Source organism: Giraffa tippelskirchi, chromosome 11 (assembly GCF_054371585.1).
Source record: "Giraffa tippelskirchi isolate mGirTip1 chromosome 11, T2T-mGirTip1v1.2.pri, whole genome shotgun sequence".
In the NCBI taxonomy this organism is placed as follows: Eukaryota; Metazoa; Chordata; class Mammalia; order Artiodactyla; family Giraffidae; genus Giraffa; species Giraffa tippelskirchi.
Window position 1 is genome coordinate 11,899,477 of NC_137285.1, and position 22,415 is coordinate 11,921,891.

Consider the following 22,415-nt stretch of genomic DNA (forward strand, 5'->3'; position numbering starts at 1 on the left):
TTTATTGGAGTATAGTTGTTTTTGGGGGCTTCGCATGTGATGTTCAGTTCAGTTGCTCAGTCGTGTCCGACTCTTTGCGACCCCATGAATCGCAGCACGCCAGGCCTCCCTGTCCATCACCAACTCCCGGAGTAATGGTTAAAAAACACCTGCCTGCCAATGCAAAAGATGTAAAGAGATGTAGGTCGATCCTTGGGTCCGGAAGATCCCCTGGAGGAGGGCTTGACAACCCACTCCAGATCTTGCCTGGAGAATCCCAGGGACAGAGGAGCCTGGCGGGCTATATAGTCCATAGGATCGCAAAGAGTTGGACATGACTGAGGTGACTTAGCACACACTCATAGTTGCTTTTCAATATTGTGTTAGGTTCAACTGTATAGCAAAGTGAGGAGCTTCTCAGATGGCATAGTGGTAAAGAATCCGCCTGCAGAGCAGAAGACACAGGTTCGATCCTGGGGTTGGAAGGCATGTCAGTCCACTCCAGTATTCTTGCTTGGAGAATCCCATGGACAGAGGAGCCTGGTGGCTACAGCCCATGGGGTCACACAGAGGAGGAGATGGCTGAGCACTCACGCACAGCGAAGTGAATCAGCTATATGTATACACATATACCCTCTTTTTTGGATATTCTTCCCACTGAGGTCACCACAGAGCATTTAGAGTTCCCTGAGCTATGCAGTAGGTTCAGTTATCTATTTCATACATAGTATCAGTAGTGTATATATGTCATTCCCAATCTCCCCATTCATCCCCCTTCCCTCCTCTGGTGTCCACATGTTCATTAGGGCCTGTCTTAAATCTAGAATAGTCTCATCTCAGGATCCCTCAGTTGATGTCTATAAAGACCCTTTTCCAAGTAAGGTCACGTTTACAGGTTCTAGGGAGTAGGAGGTGGGCGTGTCTGTTTAACATATCACTTGAGGATTTACTTGCTTGGTAGCAGGTTACTCCAAAGGTCATATTTCACCCTCTCCATGTCTTACGTAGACTGTCTACATAAGACATACTGTGTGTTTCAAAGAAAACAGACACCCCAATGTAAAAATGGACCCTCAAGTCTAGAGTAGGTGACAACGGGTCACTGTGTTTCCAAGACATTCAATTTATTCAACAGTTATTTATTGATGGGTATGAAAGTGCTCTTTAATTAAATGACAATTAGGGGGTTGTTTGCTGCACTCCACAACCCTGGTGGGGCAGCCGGAGCTGGCTTTACAAGGGAGCTCTGAGATCTTAGCCTTTTATGAGAGGGCAAGTGTAGGTTTCCCAGCCAGGCCTGGTTTCATGTACTTTTCTTTTATTATTTTCATGAACTGCCTTTATTAAAATGTGCAACTAAATGTAGCCTTCTATCAAGAAATTCACAAATCAGAAGGCCTTTCAAAGGTATTAAAAGAAAATGGAATGCTCTTGGCTAATCACACGGCCCAACTCTGGACTGGAAAAATATGGTCCCCACATGTCCAGGAAAGGAAGAACCTGTATATCCCGATGCATTTAATAAACAGCTACGTTGTAACTTTATTATTAGTCTTCCTGCTTTCCTGCCTTCTTGTTCTGTCTGCTGCCTCCTTTTCCTTCCCAGCAGATATAATTCAGGGGCACCTGGACCCTACCAGGCTGGCCTCTCTGATTACACCTGGGGATTAAAAAGAAAAAAGCAGGTAAATCTAAACTGACTCTCATCAATCACGCTGCCTTCACAAAAGTTCCCAGGCAGTGAGAAGTCTGTCTAGACCCTGCAGTAACTCACTTCCTGGCAGGGAGGGGCCAGAGGTGGGGAGAGATCTCAGAAGGGTTGGAGGATGGAGGGAAGAGAGAAAGTGGAACCTTGATTTCTTGCACACGAGGCATCTGATTATGAAAAAAAAAAGACATCAGACAAACTCCAATGAGAGGACAGCCTACAAAGATCCCTGACCAGAACTCGCCAAAGCTGTGAAGGTCACCCAAACCAGAAACGTCTGGGAAACCATCACAGCCAGGAGGAGCTGAAGGCTGCGTGTTGACCAACTGGAACATGGCATCTTGGATGAGATTCTGGAAAAGAAAATGGACATCGGGGCGGGGGCGGGGCATTGAGGAAATCCAAACAGAGGGCGGATTTCTGTTAGTAATAATATGAGGTTGGCCCAAAAATTCATTCAGGTTTTTCTTGAGATCCAACGAAAAAACCCAAATGAAATTTTTGGCCAACCCAGTATATCACGGTGGATTGGTTCACTGTGACAAACGTACCAGAGTAATGTTCGTGGTAGGAGAAACTGGATGCAGGGTGCATGGGACCTCAAATATTCTCACAACATTTCTGTACATTGAAAATGATGCTAAAATAATCTATTAACTATCTCTTTAAAAAGATATTTTGAAAATTAAAAGAGAAGGATGAAGGAGATCAGTATTTATAGAGGTAGAATAATCGCCAAGGCATATTATATAGGGCAAAAAACATGGTGTAGAAGGATGTTCCCCTTGGTGCAGGAAAAAGTTGGGGGTGTGTGGTCTTTCTGAACACCTGCTTCTGTATGCAGGGCAGCAAACCGTGTCCTGGGCTGGGTGTCCAGGCATGAATGTCATAGCTCAGAAGTCATGCAGCCACGATTCTAATCTGGCTGTGATGGAGCAAGTGTAAGGATAACCTTGGTTATTCCCTCCCTTCTCCCCATCCTCAGTGTGGAGACTCAAAGTTCTTCCCATCAAGAGAAAGCCCATTTCCCCTTCCTGCATCGGGACGGGCTGGCTGGCGGACTGGTTCTGATGAACAGAACGGGGCGGAAGCGGCGGGGCTATGTCTGAGCCTTGATGATAGGGGGCTCACGTGTTGCCATCTCTCTGGGAACCCCGCCCACCCTGAGGACAAGGCCAGGTCAACCTGCAGGAGGAGAGACACACGGCCTGGTCACTCCACTGTCCCCGGTTACAGCTACCTGACTGCCCAAGAGGATCACCGAGGAGGGGCTTGAAAAGCTAGTTCATTTCCTGACTTCGGCCTCAAGGTCCTATGAGGTCCCTCCACTGACCACTGCTCCCCCTCCACTCAGCTGTGCCAACCTTGTTCTCACCTGCGAGGGGCTGAGTTATGTCCTCCTCCATCCCCCTGTGCAAAAGATATGTTGACATCCTGGGAACCTGTGGATGTGACCTTATTTGTAAATGAGGTCTTTACAGATGTCATTAAGAGAAGGATCTCAAGATGAGATCTTTTAAGATACAGGGTGAGCCCTCATTACAAAGGCTGGTGTCCTGATAATGAAGCCACGTGGAAACATGGACGCAAAGGGAGAACTCTGCAAGGCGACTGAGGTGGGGCCTGAGTGATCCAGCCACCATCAGACTAGATGAGGAACCATCAGGCTAGAAGAGGCAAGTCCCTGGTGGTCCAGTAGTTAAGACTCTCCCTCCCAGTGCAGAGGGTGTGGGCTTCATCCCTGGTGGGTTGGGGAGCTAAGATCCCTCATGTGTACCTGTATGCTAAATCACTTCAATCACATTCAACTCTTTGTGACCCCATGGACTCTGTCCGTGGGATTTCCCAAGCAAGAATACTAGAGTGGATTGTCATTTCCTCCTCCAGGGGATTTCCCTGACCCAGAGATCAAACCTGCATCTCTTACATTGGCAGGCAGATTCTTTACCACTGAGCCACCAGGTAAGTGAAAGTCGCTGTCTTGTCCAACTCTTTGTGACCACACGGATCGTAGCTTGCCAGGCTCCTCTGCCCATGGGGTTCTCCAGACCAGAAGACTGGAGTGGGTAGCCGTTCCCTTCTCCAGGGAATCTTCCCAACCCAGGCATTGAACCTAGCCACCAGGGAAGCCCATCTTAATCAAGAGTCTTCTCTGCTCATCTGGTCTTTGCGCAGCCCATTTAGAAATCTGTCTGCAGTTCTAGAGCTTGGCCAGCAAGTGGCGCCAGAGGATCATGTGCAAACACGTTTAGGGCGGTGAGAACAAGGGGGAAAATCTTTGTGAACCTGAACTCAAAGTGGAAGGTTTCAAGGACACTGTCCACTGGGCCGCAGGAGCCCTAGACATATGGGCCTAACCTGGTCACAATGGATGGGACTTATTCCTGACTTCGCCCCATTAGGGAGACAGAACACTGCCTCCTTGCCAGAGGAAGCCTGCTCAACGGAGCTGCCGGCTACGGTTTGTCAGTAAATATTTCCAGATAAATAAATGGGTCTGAACCCAGAGGAAGTGCAGGAAAGCTGTCCAAATGCAGACTGCAAGAGGGAACATTCTGTCTGGGAAGGCAAAAAAGGACACTGCTAGTCAGGGTTGCAAGCAGAGAAAAGACCCTGGAGGTCTTGAAGACATTGGATACAGAGACTGACTAGAGTCATGGGCAGGGTTAGGAGATGCCAAGGATCTGATAAATGGAATATCTCCTGCCACATCAGTAAACAAAGGATGTCCCAGTCAGCAGTGATTCCACCACTGGAGGTGAGCTGGTGGGCTCTGAGGGAACTCAGGAAATAATACCTGCCATCTAGCAGCCATCAGACTGTATCCACTCCCTTGAGTGCTGAGCCGGAGGAAACTCAAGATGTGAAAACACAGGATACTGGCCCCAGGTAGCTGAGGCGCATATCAAAGGAATGATTTCAGTGAGCCCAGACTCTTGCATCTTCCCATGCATGTCTGCATGCATGCTCAGTTGCTCAGTCATCCCGTGCAACCCCATTCACTGTAGCCCACCATGCTCTTCTGCCCATGGAGTTTCCCAGGCAAGAATACTGGAGCGGGTTGCCATTTCCTCCTCCAGGGGCATCTTCCCGAACCAGGGATCAAACCCTCGTCTCCTGTGTCTCCTGCCTACGAATTCTTTACCACTGAGCCACTTGGGAAGCCCTTTCCATAAATAGAAAAGGCTAAATTCCTTAAGATAACTGATTTTCCTTAATTGACAATACTATTTTGACATTCAGGCTACCTACCCTTTGTCGCAAAACTTCTATATAACCTATCTATTCTCATTACCTCCTCAGAGCATTTCTCTGGGGCTTGGAGTCCCCAAATTCCTGCTGAATGAAACATAACTCTCAACTCTTATTAGACTGTGAATATTATTTTTAGTTGACAGACCAAAGACACCAGAGCTGCAACAGTGGAGCCCATGGCAGGCTGAGAAATGGCCCCGCTGACTAGGTATCCTGGCCCTGATCCTTGCAATCACTTTGCTGACAAAGGTCAGCAGCTATAGTTTTTCCAGTAGTCATGTATGGATGTGAGAGCTGGACCAGAAAGAAGGCTGAGCACTGAAGAATTGATGCTTTTGAATTGTGGTGCTGGAGAAGACTCTTGAGAATCCTTGGATAGCAAGAATATCAAACCAGTCAAACCTAAAGGAAATCAACCCTGAATACTCATTGGAAGGACTGATGCAGAAGCTGAAGCTCCAATACTTTGGCCACCTGATGCGAAGAGCCAATTTATTGGAAAAAACCCTGATGCTGGGCAAGATTGAAAACAAAAGGAGAAGAGGGCAGCAGAGGATGAGATGGTTTGATGGCATCACCGACTCAATGGACTTGAGTTTGAGCAAACTCTGGGAGATGGTGAAGGACAGGGAAGCCTGGTGTGCTGCAGCCCATGGTTGTAAAGAGTCAGACACAACTTAGTGAACAACAACAAATCCTTGCAAACTGAGAATGCTACCTTATGTGGGGGAAAAAAAGAAAGAAAAAATAGTGTCTTTGCAGCTATTATTAAGTATTTTTAGAGTTCTGTGTGAACCTAAAAGAGGGAGGCTGAGAGAGATTTGATTCCCATAGAGATGGGCAATGTGAGATGGAGCAGAGGCTGATTTTAAGATGCAGCTTTGAAGATGGGAGCTATATAGCCACAAGCCAAGGAATGCTGGCAGCACCCCTCACCCCCAGGATGGAGGAGGAAAGGAACGGAACCTTCCCAGAGCCTCCAGAGGCAGCACGACTCAACAGACACCTCACAGTCTCCTCAGTGACCCAGGTTTTCGCCTTCTGACCTGCAGAATTGTGAAAGAGTACATGTGTATTGTTTTAAATCAAGTTTGTGGTAATTTGTTAACAGCAGCCATAGGAGACTATTACAGAGGCATTGCTACTGCAGGAGTGAAGAGGTAGAGGGAGTGCGGCGACCATGAACTACTTGAAGAGGAGCTATGGGGCATAGTGAGACTCAACCACCGTCTCCTGAACCTGTGCAGGCTGGGCGTGGGTGGGACCTCTCTGCTCTTTGTCCCGCCTCCGATTGTCTGGTGGTGCCTCCTATTGGCTGAGTCCAACAGGCAGGTGAAGGACGGATAAGGGGGCGGGGTTGGGAGTCAATGGACCATAACCAGCCAGCCGAGTCTGTGCCCTGCAGCCGAGCTTGCCCATTCCTAGGACGGGCCCCATAATTTGGAGGATTGTCCTCTCTTTCATAGGACAACATACAGACTTCACATGATGGTGCCTCTGGAACATTTCTGGAATATATCTTTACTGATTAACTTATTTCCGACTTGGCACAAAAAAATAATGTAATAATCAGTATTGGTGATGGTGTTGGGAAATGGACCTTCTATAATATTCTGATAGAAATGGTGCAAACTTGTTACTCTTATTTTTTTGGAAACCACATAGGAGACTTTTCCACAGTGGCTGCATTTCTTGGAGCTTATTTAGGAAGTTATTTCACCCACGTATGAAAGCTTTGAGTATGTGTTGTTTATAATAGTGAAAAATCAAAGCTCTAGAAATGGCCAACCATCAAGAATTGTTTAAAACTTTAAGAAAAAATATTTAAAACTCTGAAATTTTCTTACACAATGATATTCACTTAACTCCTAAAAAGAAGGCCATGAAAAGATGTTTAACATATATTCATCAGAGGAAGAAAGCAGTGTTCCAAACAGTATGTAGAGTATAATTCCATTTTGGTTTAAAGACCGTATTGTATGTACATGTTTATTTTTGCTATAACAAGTGTTTTGATGATGCCTTCATAAATGCATCCATTTTTTAAAATGTATCTTTTTTTTTTAATGCGGGTACCACTTGTGTAACAATATATCAAATACACACACATATGCTTATATATGCTTAGACTACTTCTGGGAAGATACCTAAGAAACTGAAAACAGTGATGTTCTTAACAGAGGGCGTTGATGTCCACGCACACTCCCTGGGCACTGACATCTGATAGACTGCTGCTGCAGCCCCGTCTCCCCTCTGAGAGCTTCCTGCAGCTGCAGGCCCTACACACCCTGGCACTAGGCAGGCTCTTGTGATTATTCTCACTGAGTGAAGCAGATGGATACATGTCCCAGGTTCCCTGTCCCTTGGTGAGAGAGGACATCTCTGAGGTGTGATCTGTGTAGTTGCCCAGACACTTCCAGCCGGGCTGAGCCCTTAGTGTCCACACCAGCATCAGGCCCACTTCAGGACTCCTAACTCCTCTGGGACTTGGACACGGTTTAAGACGACCGCTTCCGCCATTAACACAGTTTTATATATATATATATATATATATATATATATATATATATATATATATACACACATGTATCTCTGTATATGTGTGCTGTGTGTGTGCTTAGTTGCTCAGTTGTGTCCGACTCTTTGCAACCCCACGGCAAAGCCTGTAGGCCACCAGGCTCCTCTTGTCCGTGGGGATTCTCCAAGCAAGAACACTGGAGGGGGTTGCCATGCCCTCCTCCAGGGGATCTTCCCAGCCCATGGATTGAACCAAGTCTCCCACATTGCAGGCAGATTCTTTACTGTTTGAGCCACTAGGGAAGCCCCTATATATGTGTGTATACATACATATATATATCTCCTGTGCATAGTAAAAGATACATATATTTATGTATATAATTATATGTTATACCCAATGTATATGTATAACATATAGTGGCTTCCCTGGTGACTCAGACTGTGAAGAACCCACCTGCATTGCAGGAGACCTGGGTTCTATCTCTGGGTTGGGAAGATCCCCTGGAGAAGGGAATGGCTACCCACTTCAGTATTCTCGCCTGAAATTCCAAAGACAGAGGAGCCTAGCAGGGCTACAGTTCGCAGGGTCGCAAAGAGCCGGACACGACTGAGCGGCTAACACTTGCACCCTTTTTCATATGTAAATATAACTGCACATATATTAACAGACAGATATATTTTTATATATATACATATGTACAACACATACTAGATAGCATATATCATATATATGTTATATGTAAATGCAGTTGGGCTTCCCTGGTGGCTCAGAGGGTAAAACGTCTGCCTGCAATGCGGGAGACCTAGGTTCAATCCCTGGGTGGGGAAGATCCCCTGGAGAAGGAAATGGCAACCCACTCCAGTATTCTCACCTGGAAAATCCCAGGGACGGAGAAGCCTGGTAGCCACAGTCCATGGAGTCGAAAAGACTCACAAAGACTGAGTGACGTCACTTTCACTTTCATAAATGCAGTCACAAAATAGATATATGACTACTGCAATAGTTATATGACTAAGTATGTTACATATCATATATATCATATATTATATATATACACATCTACAATCATATGTTATATATAGTTATACATATATGATATGTAACAATATACCTACTCATATAACTATTGCAGTAGTCACATACATATTTTATGACTGTGTTGGTGTAAAGATAAATATAATCCAGGCTGGATTCACAACTTGATATTCATTACTATTATGTTCATTTTTTTCTCCTGATTTTACTTATTTTATTAATAACTAAATTTTTTTTAGGCTGCACCACACAGCATGTAGGTTCTTAGTTCCCCAATTAGGGATTGAACCCAGGGTCTCTGCTGTGGAAGTGCAAAGTCTTAACCACTGGACCACCAGGGAAGTCCCTTTTTGCCCTGATTTTAAAAGAAATTAACCCTAAATGACCCATGACCCATTGTACCATCTGTCCTCGTGGGATTGCCTTATCACAGTGCCCTCCCCAGATTTGTGAGTCCTTTGTTATCATTATCATCCTTTCATGATAGAAATCTGCTCAGAGAGGTGGATGCAGTGGGAATGGTCATACAACATCACCTGATACTACTATTCCACATCATGATGACAATGGTCATGTTTCTTGAGTGAGTACAATGTGCTGAGGACGGTTCTAAGCACTTTAAGGTGCTGCCTTGGTTTATTTTCATATGAACCTTCCCTACTAGGGAGGCCTTAGTAAGAGTTCCACTTTGTGGATGAGGATACTGATGCTCAAAAGGGGGAAGTGACTTGCCTAAGGTCACACAGCTAGACAGTAGGATTATCTCTGGCCCCTGACCCTGTGCTTTTAATTACATTGTCATGCTGTCTTTCTCACAAGCAGAGGCAAAATATTTGCTCCTTTAAACACTTATTAAACTCCTATCTCATCCCAAGTGCTTTCCATGCATGATCTTATTTATTCCTGTGCAAACTACTGACTTCGAGAACTATAGTTATGCCCATTTTATAAGTGATGCCCAGAGAGGATGAGTGACTTTCCCACAGTCACACAGCTGGAAAGTGCCAGAGATGAATTTGAACCTGAGACTCTGACTTTTGGAGCTTGGGCTTTTGCTGTTGATTCTGCTTCCAAGGACATCACGCTGGGGCGGGGCTTGGAGGATGACGTGCCAAGCCCAGAGGGCATGAGAGAGGCAAGGCCAGCCTGCCTCCTCTCCAGACTCTGTCTGCCCCTGGGACCCCGCCTCACTCACACAGCTGCCAGGGATCAAAGTCCTCTCTGAGATGTATTTGCTGCGAGTTCTAAACAAACGGGTGTTAGCATGGAGCTAAGAGAAACATTGGGAGGACGCGGTATATGAAAGCCAACTGGCCTTTCAAGTCCCAGTGATTGATCAGCCTCCTCTTTGGTCTCATGCTCTCAGGGGGGGCAGGATGGAGGGATGGGTAGACTCCAGCCTTGGAGCATCAACGCTGAGCAGTGGGCTACCAAGCTGGCACCTCGACACCACCCAGTTCACCTCCCTTCCATCCTGGAGAAAACTCCCTTTTCAGTCGACGAGCCCAGAAAGCCAAAACACACAAAATAATAATGAGAAACTACCAGTTACTAATGGATTATGCTAACCATGCTAAGCACTTCATGTGCATTGCTCCTTTTAAGCCAAATCACAAGGTATGTGTCTTTATTGACCCATTTCACAGATTAGGCTAAGAGCAGAGAGCTATTCGCTAGTGAGACAGGATTCTACTCGGCACACAGCAGATGTTGACTGGGCAAGTCTGTAGGACACTGTTCCTATTCTCCACTTGTTCACACTCTTCATGAGGCAATAGAGAGAGAAAGAGACCCTTGTGGTCCAGCCCTGTGATGAGGCAGGGCTAGGCAGAGAGGCTAGGCAGAGATGCTTGGTATGGGTAGCCCAGTTGTTTATACTAGAATTACTCCCTTCTGATTGAGTCAAAGTCAGGTTTGATGGGTGTTTATCCCAGGCTTGATGGTTAGATTTTTTTTAATTTAAAATTTTTATTGAAATATAGTTGATTTATAATGTTTCAGGTGTACAGCAAAGTGATTCAGCTTACATATATTCTTTGTCAGCTTCTTTTTCATTACAGGTAATTACAAGATATTGAATATAGTTCCTTGTGCTATACAGGAGGTCCTGGTGGTTTATCTATTTTATATATAGTAGTGTATATCTGTTAATCCCAAATTCTAAATTTATGCCTCCCCCACCCATTCCTCTTTGGTAACTATAAGTTGGTTCTCTATGTCTGTGAGTCTATTTCTGCTTGTTAAATAAAGTTATTTGTATCAGTTTTTAGGTTCCACATATAAGTGATATCATATGAAGTTTGTCTTTATCTGACTGACTTCTCTTAGTATGACAATCTCTAGGTCAATCCATGCTGCTGCAAATGGCATTATTTCATTCTTTTTTATGGCTGAGTAATATTCCATCATATATATGTACCACATTTTCTTTATCCCATTCGTCTGCTGATGGACACTTAGGTTGCTTCCATGTCTCAGCTATTGTGAATAGTGCTGCTGTGAACATTAGGATGCATATATCTTCTTGAGGTAGAGTTTTCTCTGGATACGTGCCCAGGGGTGGAAGTGTTAGATCATATGGTAGCTCTAGTTTTAGCTGTTTTTTAATTTTAAGAACCTCCATAGCAGCTATATTCTCCATTATTCTCCATAGCAGCTATACCAATTCACATCCCCACCAACAGTGGAGGAGGGTTACCACTTCTCCACACCCTGTCCAGTATTTGTTATTTGTAGACTGATGAAGGCCATCCTGATTAGTTGATTTGATATTTTGAATATCACTTCTTTTGGTGGACAGAGGAGAACCCCAGGCTGCTCAGAGAAGATAAACCTCTAGGGATGGTCAACAACTTGTGTGTGTGTGTTGAACAGAGAAGCGGAAGGACATGGCATTTGAGAGCCTGAGATGCTTGGAGTGGACCTTGACTTTGCTGGGGTGTTTGAACATTCATCAAAGGGCTCTGGGCTACCCCATTAAGATCTGGGGCAGGGAAGTGATATGGTAGATCTAATTTCAACCTCCGTCGACCACACATGGTTCCTGGCACCCTGTGAAGTCAGCTGCTTGCACCAGGACATCATTCTTGTGTTCCAAACTATGCAGCAGCAACCTCTCTACAGCTGTGCTTATGTCTTAGGAAATATTTGGGGACAGGAGTCAAATACAGTACCTAGTGAGGAAGAACGAGAGGTGGGCTTCAGCTCGCCCTTCTATTCTCAGGGCTCAGGATTCACGTGATGTTTGGATGGGTCTTGATGAGGGGAAAGAGAAAAATGAAGTGGCTGAGTTTTCCTAAATATATCTGAATGTACAAACATGTGCCGTGGGCATCTGTGAGATAACTCTCTTAAAGGGTTCTTCTGCATGTTCCTTGGCATGCCTCCGTGCTCCACAATCCTCTCAAACATCGGGCAGTTCTCAGCTGTGACAATCACCATCCATCCCCCCCGAGAGGGCTGGGGTCAGGGCTGGGACCACTGTTGAAAGCCTGCAGCATCAATAGAACAGGATGCAATTCATGTACCTTTCATTCCCCATGGAATGATGTCTCTCTGCTTATGTGAAACTTGCCTTTTATTTCTTTATGTTCCTGGAAGACGTAGCACTATAGGCTTAGAAGCCAGGCTTAGAGGACACGGTGTGGAACTCTAACTGGGGCTGGGGTGACTGTGATTCAGTGAAGGTGTTAGAGTACAGGTTCTGTGCTTGTCTATTTTGAATCCTGGCTCTACCACTGACTACAGTGTGTGCTGGTAAACATTTCACAATGGCTCTTGGAGAGAAAAAACAAAACCCTGTCATGTAGCATGTGCCAGTTACCATGGTCTAAGTGTGTCCCTGGTGGCTGGTGTGTACCAATGTCACTGTATGTGGAGTTGGGACGAGATGCACCGTAGCACCACTATATAAAATTTCCACCAGCTAGGGACTTCCCTGGTGGTCCAGTGGTTAAGACTCTGCTTTCACCACAGGGGCAAGGGGGGGGCGGGGATGTGGTCCCTAAGATCCCACATGCTGTATGGTGTAGTCAAATAAATTAATAAAAATTTTAAATGACTTTATAAAAAAGAAAAGAAAGAGGTGTAGGCTAGGGTGAAGCTTTAATGAAATTAATGATTTCAAAATTTCCACCAGCTAGAAGTAACCACAAGAGCACATATATCAGAAAAATGTACTAAGACAATTAGGAAGTGATGAGTTTGGAGTTAATTTTCAGTTAGAGTTTGTGGCCTTGGGGTTTCTGAGGATGGGGACACAAGCTTTTCTAACACAGCATACATTTCTATTTCTCCACGGGAAACAGAAACTGGGACAAGATGGGGTTTGCTGCCTGCCACATTGCCAGGTGCTGGGGGCTCCTTGTGTATTTCAGCTCATTTTTTTTCTAGCCTGGTATATCTTGTCTATCTATCTATCCATCCACCCACCCATCCATCCATTCATCTGCCTACCTATCTATCTATGTATCCACCCACCCATCCATCCATTCATCTGCCTATCTGTCTGTCTACCTATCTATCTATGTATCCATCCACCCATCCATCCATTCATCTGCCTATCTACCTATCTCTATCATTTGCAGTCCCATGGACTGTGGCCTGCCAGACTCCTCTGTCCATGGAATTTCCCAGGCAAGAATACTGGAGTGGGTTGCCATTTCCTCCTTCAGGGGATCTTCCCAACCCAGGGATCAAACCCAGGTCTCCTGCATTGCAGGCAAATTATTTGCCACTCAGCCACCTGGGAAGCCCTTATCATCTGTCCACTTATCATCTACATAGCTATATTATCTTCTAGGAAATTGCTATGCATGTAGCGACGCGATTTTATATTTTGCTTAAGTTCCAAAATTCTTATTATAAAAATAGCATATATTAACTCTGCAAAATAGATATAAGCCAGTCTCTGGAATCCAGCAAACGTTTACTAAATCTTAGGTACTATTCCTTGAGAATACACCCATCCATTTTGTTGAACTGATGAAAGAAGATGAAAAGTAAATGTTTTCTCCCAACCCAGATGCGACCACTGTAAGTTTTCTGGTGTAGGCGCCTCTATTCTGTTCCTGTAACTGTATTAAAAAAAAAACAACAAAAAACTCACAGGACTATCTGGTACATGCTGTTTCATGCTCTGTTTTATTTAATTAATTGTAAACACAGAATGCAGCTCTCGACGACCTGCAAGAAAAGATAGAGTTAGTGGGGCGAGTCATGTAACTGCAGGGAATTACTGTCATTATAAAAGCTACTGGCAACCTCCACATTAATCTCTGAAGTTTTTGCCTCTGATCTGCTTCTGAGGTTTGGGCCCCTGAAGCTTCCGCCTTTTCAGAGTTAAGCCCATCGCCTATCTGTCCCCGGGCATCGACATCTCTGCCCAGGGCCGGGCCTCTCTGAGACCTGCGGGGACAGTGGCCAGGGGTCCCCCATCGCCCCGCCGAGCCCCGCCCCGCGGGCTGCGCGGTTCCCTCCGTCACGTGTGCGTCCCTCGCTTCCACCCGCCTCTCCCCTCCGTGCGCGTCTATAATCTTGCGCTCTGGGGAGGGTCCCGGGCAACAGCTGCCTTTGATCAGCCCAACATCTGGGAGACTCGGCACTTCAAGAACGCTGACTGGTGATCAAAGATGAGAACGCTGTGACAGCGGAGACTTGGCTAGGACCCAGCCTGGCTAAATGCACTGATGGGGGAAGGGGAGGAAGGCCGGGGGGAGTGGCGGCTGGCTGGCGGGCGGAGGGCGGGAGCGAGGAGCAACCCACCCAGCCGCGAGGGCTTGGCTGCAGAGGCTGTTAGGAGCAAGGGCTTTGCTTCTGGGACCTTGACTCTCCATGCCTCAGTTTCCTCCTCTGCAAAATGGGGATTATTAGCGTGAGGACAAAATGGGTTGAGAAAGGAAGAGCGTTTAGAACAGAAGCCTGGCTCCCAGTTTGAGCTCATAAATGCCAGCTGTTGTTGCCGCTACTAGGGCCGCTGGTATTCCTAGAGCCAGGTCTTGGAGGGAATGAGCATCTGCCTATTCTCCAAAGCTTTAGTGCCTACTGATTTTTTTGTTTTTAAATTTACTTATTTGGCGGTGCCAGGTCTTAGTTGCAGCATGCAAGATCTTAGTTCCCTGTCCAGGGATTGAACCTGGGCCCCCTGCATTGGGAGTGAAGAGCCTTAATCACTGGACCACCAGGGAAGTCCCAGTGTCTACTGATTTGTAATGATCTATTTAGAGCCTCAGTTTTCCCATCAGTAAAATGGAGAACCACAAAAGATGTTGAAATTCAGCAAGGAGTATTGCTTTTCCAGGTGGTGCCAGTGGTAGGGAAGCCACTTGGTAATGCAGGAGAGGTAAGAGATGCAGGTTTGATTCCTGGGTCTGGAAGATCCCCTGGAGAAGGAAATGGCAACCCACTCCAGTATATTTGCCTGGAGAATCCCATGGACAGAGGAGCCTGTACAGTCCATGGGGTCACAAAGAGTCAGACATGACTGAAACGGCTTAGCACACATTGCTTTTCCATCTGATTAGTGGAGAAACTGAGATCTGGAGATGTAGAAGTCATGCTGGTCCTAACTGGAGGGTTGGGCTGCTACTCCATAGGCCCAAAGCAAAGCCACTGGGATTTTTGCTCAAGCCAAGAATTCTCCCTTTATCTCCTGCAGGCTAGGTTCTGTAACATTACTACCAACAGCAGCGGGTTATTTTTTGTTTTATTTTATCTAGATTTTTTTTGGGGGGGAATGTGGACCATTTTTTTAAGTCTTCATTGAGCTTGTTACAATATCACTTCTGTTTCATGTTTTGCTTTCTTGGCCCCAAGGCATGGGGGATCTTAGCTCCCCATCCAGGGATCAAACTCACACCCCCTGAATTGGAAGGCCAAGTCTTAACCGTTGGACCGCCAGGGGAGTCTTTATTTTATTTTATATTATTTTTGGCTTTCAGTGTCTTATTAAAATACAGCATACACACAGCAGAATGCACGTATCAACACAGTGAATGGGCCCAAACTAAAGGTGCCTATGGAACCAGAAACCAGATGGAGAAGCAGACATTCCCAGCTACCCCCTCCCCCAACTCCGGAGACTCCCTCGTGTGCCCTTCCGGTCACTAACCCTCTCCATGGAAACGGCTTAAATTGTTTTTATTTATTGCGTGCTCACCAGAAACTAGGAGAGACAGGAAATCGCCTGGCAGGCCTTGGCCTCACATGAACTTTGCAACAACACTCTGAAGCTTGCCCTGTTAACATCCCTATTTTACAGATGAGAAAACAGAGGCACAAAGAGTCGAAGGAACTTGCCCAAGGTCACACACTGATCAGTGAGGCTTCAAAATCTTATGCCCTGGCTTGCAGGACTGTGAGTTCTTGCTGTTAGAGGGATGATGCTCTTGGAAGTGGTCAATACAGAAAAAGTGATAGGCGCTCAGTCGTGTCTGACTCTGGTGACTCCATGGGCTGTAGCCCTCTAGACTCTTCTTGTCTGTGGAATTCTCCAGGCAAGAATACTGGAGTGGGTAGCCATTCCCTTCTCCAGGGGATCTTCCTGACCTAGGGATTGAACCTGGGTCTCCTGCATTGCAGTCAGATTCTTGACCATCTGAGCCACCAGGGAAGCCTGTTCACTACAGAGAGTGGTTCTGATTTTTGGAGGAGAGGGGGTTTTAGGGAAGAAGCAGCTTACATACAATGGTTGTGGAACACATCAGGGCTTTTAGGAAATTGCTGCTGCTGCTGCTGCTGCATCGCTTCAGTTGTGTCCGACTCTGTGCGACCCCATAGACGGCAGCCCACCAGGCTCCGCCGTCCCTGGGATTCTCCAGGCAAGAACACTGGAGTGGGTTGCCATTTCCTTCTCCAATGCATAAAAGTGAAAAGTGAAAGTGAAATCGCTCAGTTGTGTCTGACTCTTCGCGACCCCATGGACTGCAGAGTTGCCCCTATTTCAGTGGCCCCTTGGGCTTTTACCGATGCTCCTGAGCTCCTGATAAGCTGTGGTCAGTGGCTTGCCTTCAGGGACTGGATGCGGCCGCCAGACCTCTCTCCTCCCACCAGTTCTCTCCTCCAAGAGCTTCATCAGTTCATAGAGGGGACATGCAGATGGCACCAGAGAGAAGCCCTCTCCCCTGTCCCTGTGGTCTCAGCCTGTGTCTGAAAGCAGAGCTTGAGGCAAGGGTTCATGTGCAGGCATTTGGCTTGGAAAGTGATGCCAGGGAGGAGGAATGAGGGACAGAGAAGGAAGGAGAGCCAGTGTGGGCATGTGCCACTGATTTGGCCATGGCTACAGGCAGCTGGTGGGGCTTCCCAGGTGGCACCAGTGGTAAAGAACCTGCCTGCCAATGCAGGAGATGTAAGAGATGCAGGTTCAATCTCTAGGTCGGGAAGATCCTCGAGAGGAGGGCATGGCAACCCATTCCAGTCTTCTTGCCTGGAGAATCCCATGGACAGAGGAGCCTGGCGGGCTACAGTCCATGGGTTTGCAAAGAGTCAGACCTGACTGAAGCAACTTAGCATGCACACACGCATGCACAGGCAACTGGTGTGGTTGCTGCAGGACCAAGGAAGCCTCATGGAATGCCTCTCAGAAGCATCTGCCCACAACATGAAGGAGGGAAGCATTTCTCCATCGGCTCCCATCTGCCACTGGTCAAGGTGACCTCATGATTGTTAACTGCCTCCCACTTTTAGGTTGTGCATTGGTGAACCAGTCCCCACATCAGTGGCAGAGGTAAGAGGTGGGTTTGAGTAGATAGAAGAAGTGCACAAAGAATCTGAGAACCTGGATGTCACTCTCCCTAGAATCTGTGGGCTTGAGCTGGTGCGTGCTCTCCACAGCCGACTGGTCAACCTCACCTGTTGTCCTTCCCCCTCCAGCTCTCCACCCAAGTGAACTCACTCCTGCCATCCTTTGCTTTGACACCATCTCTGACAACACAAGATGGCACCTGCCTGACTTTAAGACATCCTTGATGACTTCTCTGGTGGTCCAGTGGTTAAGAATCTGCCTGCCAGTGCAGGTTTGATCCCTGGTCTGGGAAGATTCCACGTGCCACAGGGCAACTAAGTCCATGCACCACAACTGCTGAACCCATGTGCTGCAACTACTGAAGTCTGAGTGCCCTAGAGCCTGTCTGCAACAAGAGAGGTCATTGCAGTGAGAAGCCCAAGCACCACAACTAGAGAGTAGCCCTCTCTCATTGCAACTAGAGGAAAGCCTGTATGAAGCAACAAAGACCCAGCACGATTAAAAAAAAAAAAAAGACATTCTTGAAATGTATTTTGCAGATTTTCTCATTGTGAAATTCTAACCCCCAGTCCCTCAGAATGGAAATAGGGTGCAGATATAATCAGATGACGTCATGCTGGTGCAGGGCGAGCCCCCAATCCAGGATGACTGTTGTACTTCTACCAAGGGGAACATGGGACATGGACGTGCATGCAAGGTGAACACCACGTGAAGATGAAGGCAGAGATCAGAGTGAAATGTCTGCAAGCCAAGGAATGTTGAAGATCGCTAATCAACCCACCAGAAGCCAGGGTAGAGGCCAGGAACAAACAGACCTCCTCCATATCCTCAGAAGGGATCACCCTTGCTGACACTTTGATCTTGGACTTCCAACCTCCAGGACCATGAGAATAAATTTCAATTGTACCAGCCACCCTGTTGGTGGTACTTGGTGACAGCAGCCTTAGCAGACTAATAAACACCCTAAAATAGTAATTTCAGTGCTGCCAAGAAGAGGAACTTCTCTTTTCAGATGTGTTTTGGGTCATGGGCCGTGCGGATCACCAAACAAAATGACAGATCCTCTCTACAAAAATCTCAGGTGCATGTAGCATTTTGAAAACAAGGTTCAGAAATTCTTGAATATCGGAGACGTGTTACTGCTCAGAGGAGAACAGTTTTAGGCAGACATGAAGAAGCATACCCGAGCTGATTAAGTCAAGTGGATTTGATTTACAGATGTTCTTTTTATGAACAGCTTTTGTTGAAACATAAATCACGAAAAGGGGGAGAAGCCTGATACCTTTCATGATGGAAGGAGCATGAACGGCAAGAACTGCGGGCAAGGGTTTGGCATGAATAAAGCCTCCTTGAGTCATGTCACAGCTTCCGGCTCCCAGGAGGGTCTCTCCAATGCTGGTCCATTTCTGCCAGCCCCTGGAAGCTAGGGATGTATAAACAGGATCTGGCACTTACAGACCAGAAAAAATTACATGGGCCTGTTCATTTTAACCAGACCGCCAGGTTTTCAGCAGATATGCATCATCAATGCCCTGTTCAGATTCCTTTCACTTTTTTTTTTTTTTTTTGACATATTCTGTGTGAACATCCTCTGGCTTGCTTGAACTTTTGCTCCTCAAAGCTGCACCTGGAGCTGTCTTTGGAAGCCTGCTCCCAGGCTACCCACTGCTCTGCTTGCAAAGCCAGAGTGCTGAGATACCAGGAGATAGACTACACCCTGGGCACCACCCTTAGCTATCAACCGACCGACTCAGGAGTGTGAAAGCTCGATTTCTTTGCCTTGATGAGTTGAGACAAGCTGTGAGGCAAAATTTATGCTCCCGAGCTCCCCACAGGATCAGCCTAAGCTGAGGTTTTGTGGAGATCTCAGCCTGACTTGGCTTCTTCCCTATCCCCCTTCTGCCTTCCCCATCACCTGTTGCTTCCTCCTGGAGCACTTCCTTAATAAATCACATGGCAGGAGACTTCTAGTGTCCTTTCCTGCTTCTGCGAACCTGATGTCACTGGGAGCGGTTTAGTCCGTTCTGAGCATCCCAAGTACCTTCTCAAATAGCCTGGACTGTCTCCTGTGGGCTTCATCCAAATTTTGCTCAAGTGATAAGAGGAGAAAGAATAGCAGGAGATAATATTATGAGAGATGAACCAGGGAAAATGTCCTTCTGTTAATAAGGTGATCAAGGCAGGAGGTCTGAGCAGAAGCCAGAGTTTCTCCATCTCGACATGACATTTGGGGTTGGATAGTTCTTTGGACTAGGGGGCTGTCCTGGGCATTGGAGGAGGTTGAGCAGCCTCCTTGGCTTCTTTTCACTAGATGCTAGTGACCAATTGGGAGCACCAAAAATGTCTCCAAACATTGACAGGTGCCCTCCGGTTGAGTACTACTGCATTAAACCAAGACCTGAGTGCTGAGTAAGACTTAGCTCAATGGAAAGCAGCATTCTGCAGAGAGGAAACAGCCTGTGCAAAGGCCCTGAGTTGGAAAGGACTCAGATCATTGAGGAAGAGAAGGGAGATTAAAGAAGGGAGGTTAATGCAACCAAGAGCAGTGAGTGAGGGGGGAGAGGGTTCCAGATGAAGCTGGGAAGGTGGGCTGGGCCTAGATCACGCAGGGACTTGTGCAGCAAAGACTTGGGATTTTAACTTAAAATCAACAGAAAGCCATAGAAGTGTTTTTCCCTCCAATTTGATGTATATTTATTGAACGTCTGCTCCGTGCCAGACACTGTGTAAGTGAAAGTTGGAGAAGAACTTTCAGAGGAAGGATCACAATGAATGGTGAGGTCACCTCCTGATATGATATTGTCGTTCCCATTTCCAAACTCAGGAAGGTCATAGTGACACTTTGAAATTGGCCACAGAAATCAATAGGTGCTGCAGATTAGGACTTCAGCCACCATGTAGCCCACAAGATCGTGTCATCCACAAGTAGAAATAGCCTTTCTTTCTAATCTTATTGCCTTTTCTTTTCTTTCCCTTTTTTTTCCTTCTTCCCTCCCTCCTTTCTTTCCTTCCTTCCTTTCTTTTTTTTTGTCTAATTCCTTGGCTGCAGCTTCTAGTACAGTGTTGAATAGATGCAGCAGGAGTGGCCATCCCTCTCTCTCTCTTTTTTTTTTTTTTTTTAAATATCTGTGTAGCTGCATTGGATCTTGAGTTGTGGCATGTGGGATCTAGTTCCCTGACCAGGGATCGAACCTGGGTCCCCTGCATCAGGAGCACACAGTCTTATCCACTGGACCACCAGGGAAGTCCTGTCATCTTTGTCTTAATCCAGATCTTAGGGAGAATGGGGTATGCTTGTTGTGTTCCATCATTAAGCCCTCATCATTGGTCGACTCATTGAAAAAGTCCCTGATGCTGGGAAGGATTGAGGGCAGAAGGAGAAGAGGGTGTCAGAGGATGAGATGGCTGGATGGCATCACCGATGCAATGGACATGACCTTGGGCAAACTTCGGGAGATGGTGAGGGACAGAGAGGCCTGGCGTGCTGCAGCTCATGGGGTCGCAAAGAGTCGGACATGACTATGTGACTGAATAACAACAAGCCTGACACTTGCTGAGGGTTTCTTATAATCAGGTTGAGGACATTTTCTTCCCATCCCTCCCCTCCGCCCCCCCTCCCCCACCCCTGCTCACAAAGGGTGTTGAATTCCAGAAGGATTGCAGAGGAGCACCTTGAACAGAAATTTACAGTTTTTTTTTTTTTTTTTTAATTTTAACAGTCCCTTCTGGCTATTTACAGGAGAGTGACTTGCAGAGGGCAGGAGTGGAGGCAGAGAGGCCGGGAGCAGACTGTGTGGTCAGGCAGGTGAGGGACGCTGGTGTCCTCAGTGCTGGATTTAGCCATGGAAAGAAGGGCAGCGCTTCCAGAGATACTGTGGCAGGAAAGATGACACCAAAGGTCGCGAACCCAGCCATAGGCATGGTCTCAGGTCAGAATTTCTAGAAGCAGAGCCTGAGGCAGGGATTCAGGAGCTACTTGATTGGTTGCTAGAGACCCCTGGGGTCTGGGAGGGGGAGTGAAGCTTTCAGGAGGGGGCAGGGGCAGGGGCCCAGGCCGGGTGTGGTTCCAGGTGAAGTCTGGCCTCGGCCTGACCCTCAGAGCACTCTGGAGCATCACTTGCATTACAGAGTTGCCCCCATGTCCGCCAATTATTGGCTGCCCCCAGTAGAAAGAGGATATGTAGCCTCCCAGGGGTGTCTATCTGGGTGAAGTGGCTTGACTCAGTCCAGTTCAATTTCTCAGGGAAGGTTGCGTGGTTGTGAGCCTCCTGAAGCAACTCGGGAGTGGATGCATCAGGGATAAAGGGGATGTGGGCGGGGCTTTGGCCATGTCTATCACCTTTATGGAATGTACATAGGGCTCCCCATGGTGGCTAACAGGTCCAAAAGGATGTGGGACTAAGTTTTGCAATTAAACCACCAAAATCCTTAAAAAGATCAGGGGTGGCATAGGAACAGTGTGTGTGTGTGTGTGTGTGTTTGGGATGACTAACCAGCCCAGCCACTTTTCCCAGACCCAGGACAGGAGGCTTCCAGTGCTAAACCCAGAAACATCCCAGGCAACAGTCATCCTATAAGTGGAAAGTAACAAGCCACGGTGGCTCAGACGGTAAAGAATCTGCCTGCAAAGCAGGAGACCTGGGTTTGATCCCTGGGTCGGGAAGATCTCCTGGAGGAGGGCATGGCAACCCACTCCAGTATTCTTGCCTGGAGAATTCCATGGACAGAGGAACCTGGCTGGCTTCAGTCCATGCAGTCGTGAAGAGTCGGATAAGACTGAGCGACTAACACTTTAATACATAGAATCGTGATAAAATAAGCTTTACCTATAGACTACATGCTGGTGACATGCCTTTACACAGTCTACTTTTTTTATTAGTTTATTTATCTATTTTTTAACTTTACAATATTGTATTTGTTTTGCCATACATTGACATGAATCCACCATGGGTGTACATGTTTTCCCCTTCCAGAACCCCCCTCCCACCTCCCTCCCCATCCCATCCCTCTGGGTCATCCCGGTGCACCAGCCCCGAGCACGCTGTATCATGCATCAAACTACACAGTCTATTTCTAGTATTTAGGTGGTGATACACTGACCAGTGGGACGTATTTTCCAGATGCGGCCTAATTTTCTTCCTAAAGGTATCAGAAGATAGTAGTTTGGTGGGGGTGTATTC

General features: G+C 46.8%; 1 long non-coding RNA gene and 1 other non-coding gene across 2 annotated transcripts; both read right to left on the bottom strand.

Moving 5' to 3' along the window:
• Positions 1-1,496: 1,496 nt before the first annotated feature.
• Positions 1,497-6,187, bottom strand: LOC145527177 (uncharacterized). Its single transcript, XR_014069554.1, has 4 exons — positions 4,485-6,187; positions 3,615-4,246; positions 3,063-3,129; positions 1,497-1,639 (listed from the first exon to the last, which is right to left on the bottom strand). It is a non-coding gene; the product is annotated as an uncharacterized LOC145527177 (long non-coding RNA).
• Positions 6,188-20,406: 14,219 nt separating this feature from the next.
• TRNAR-CCU (transfer RNA arginine (anticodon CCU)) lies at positions 20,407-20,479 on the bottom strand. Its single transcript has one exon. It is a non-coding gene; the product is annotated as a tRNA-Arg (tRNA).
• Between the last annotated feature and the right edge of the window lie 1,936 nt (positions 20,480-22,415).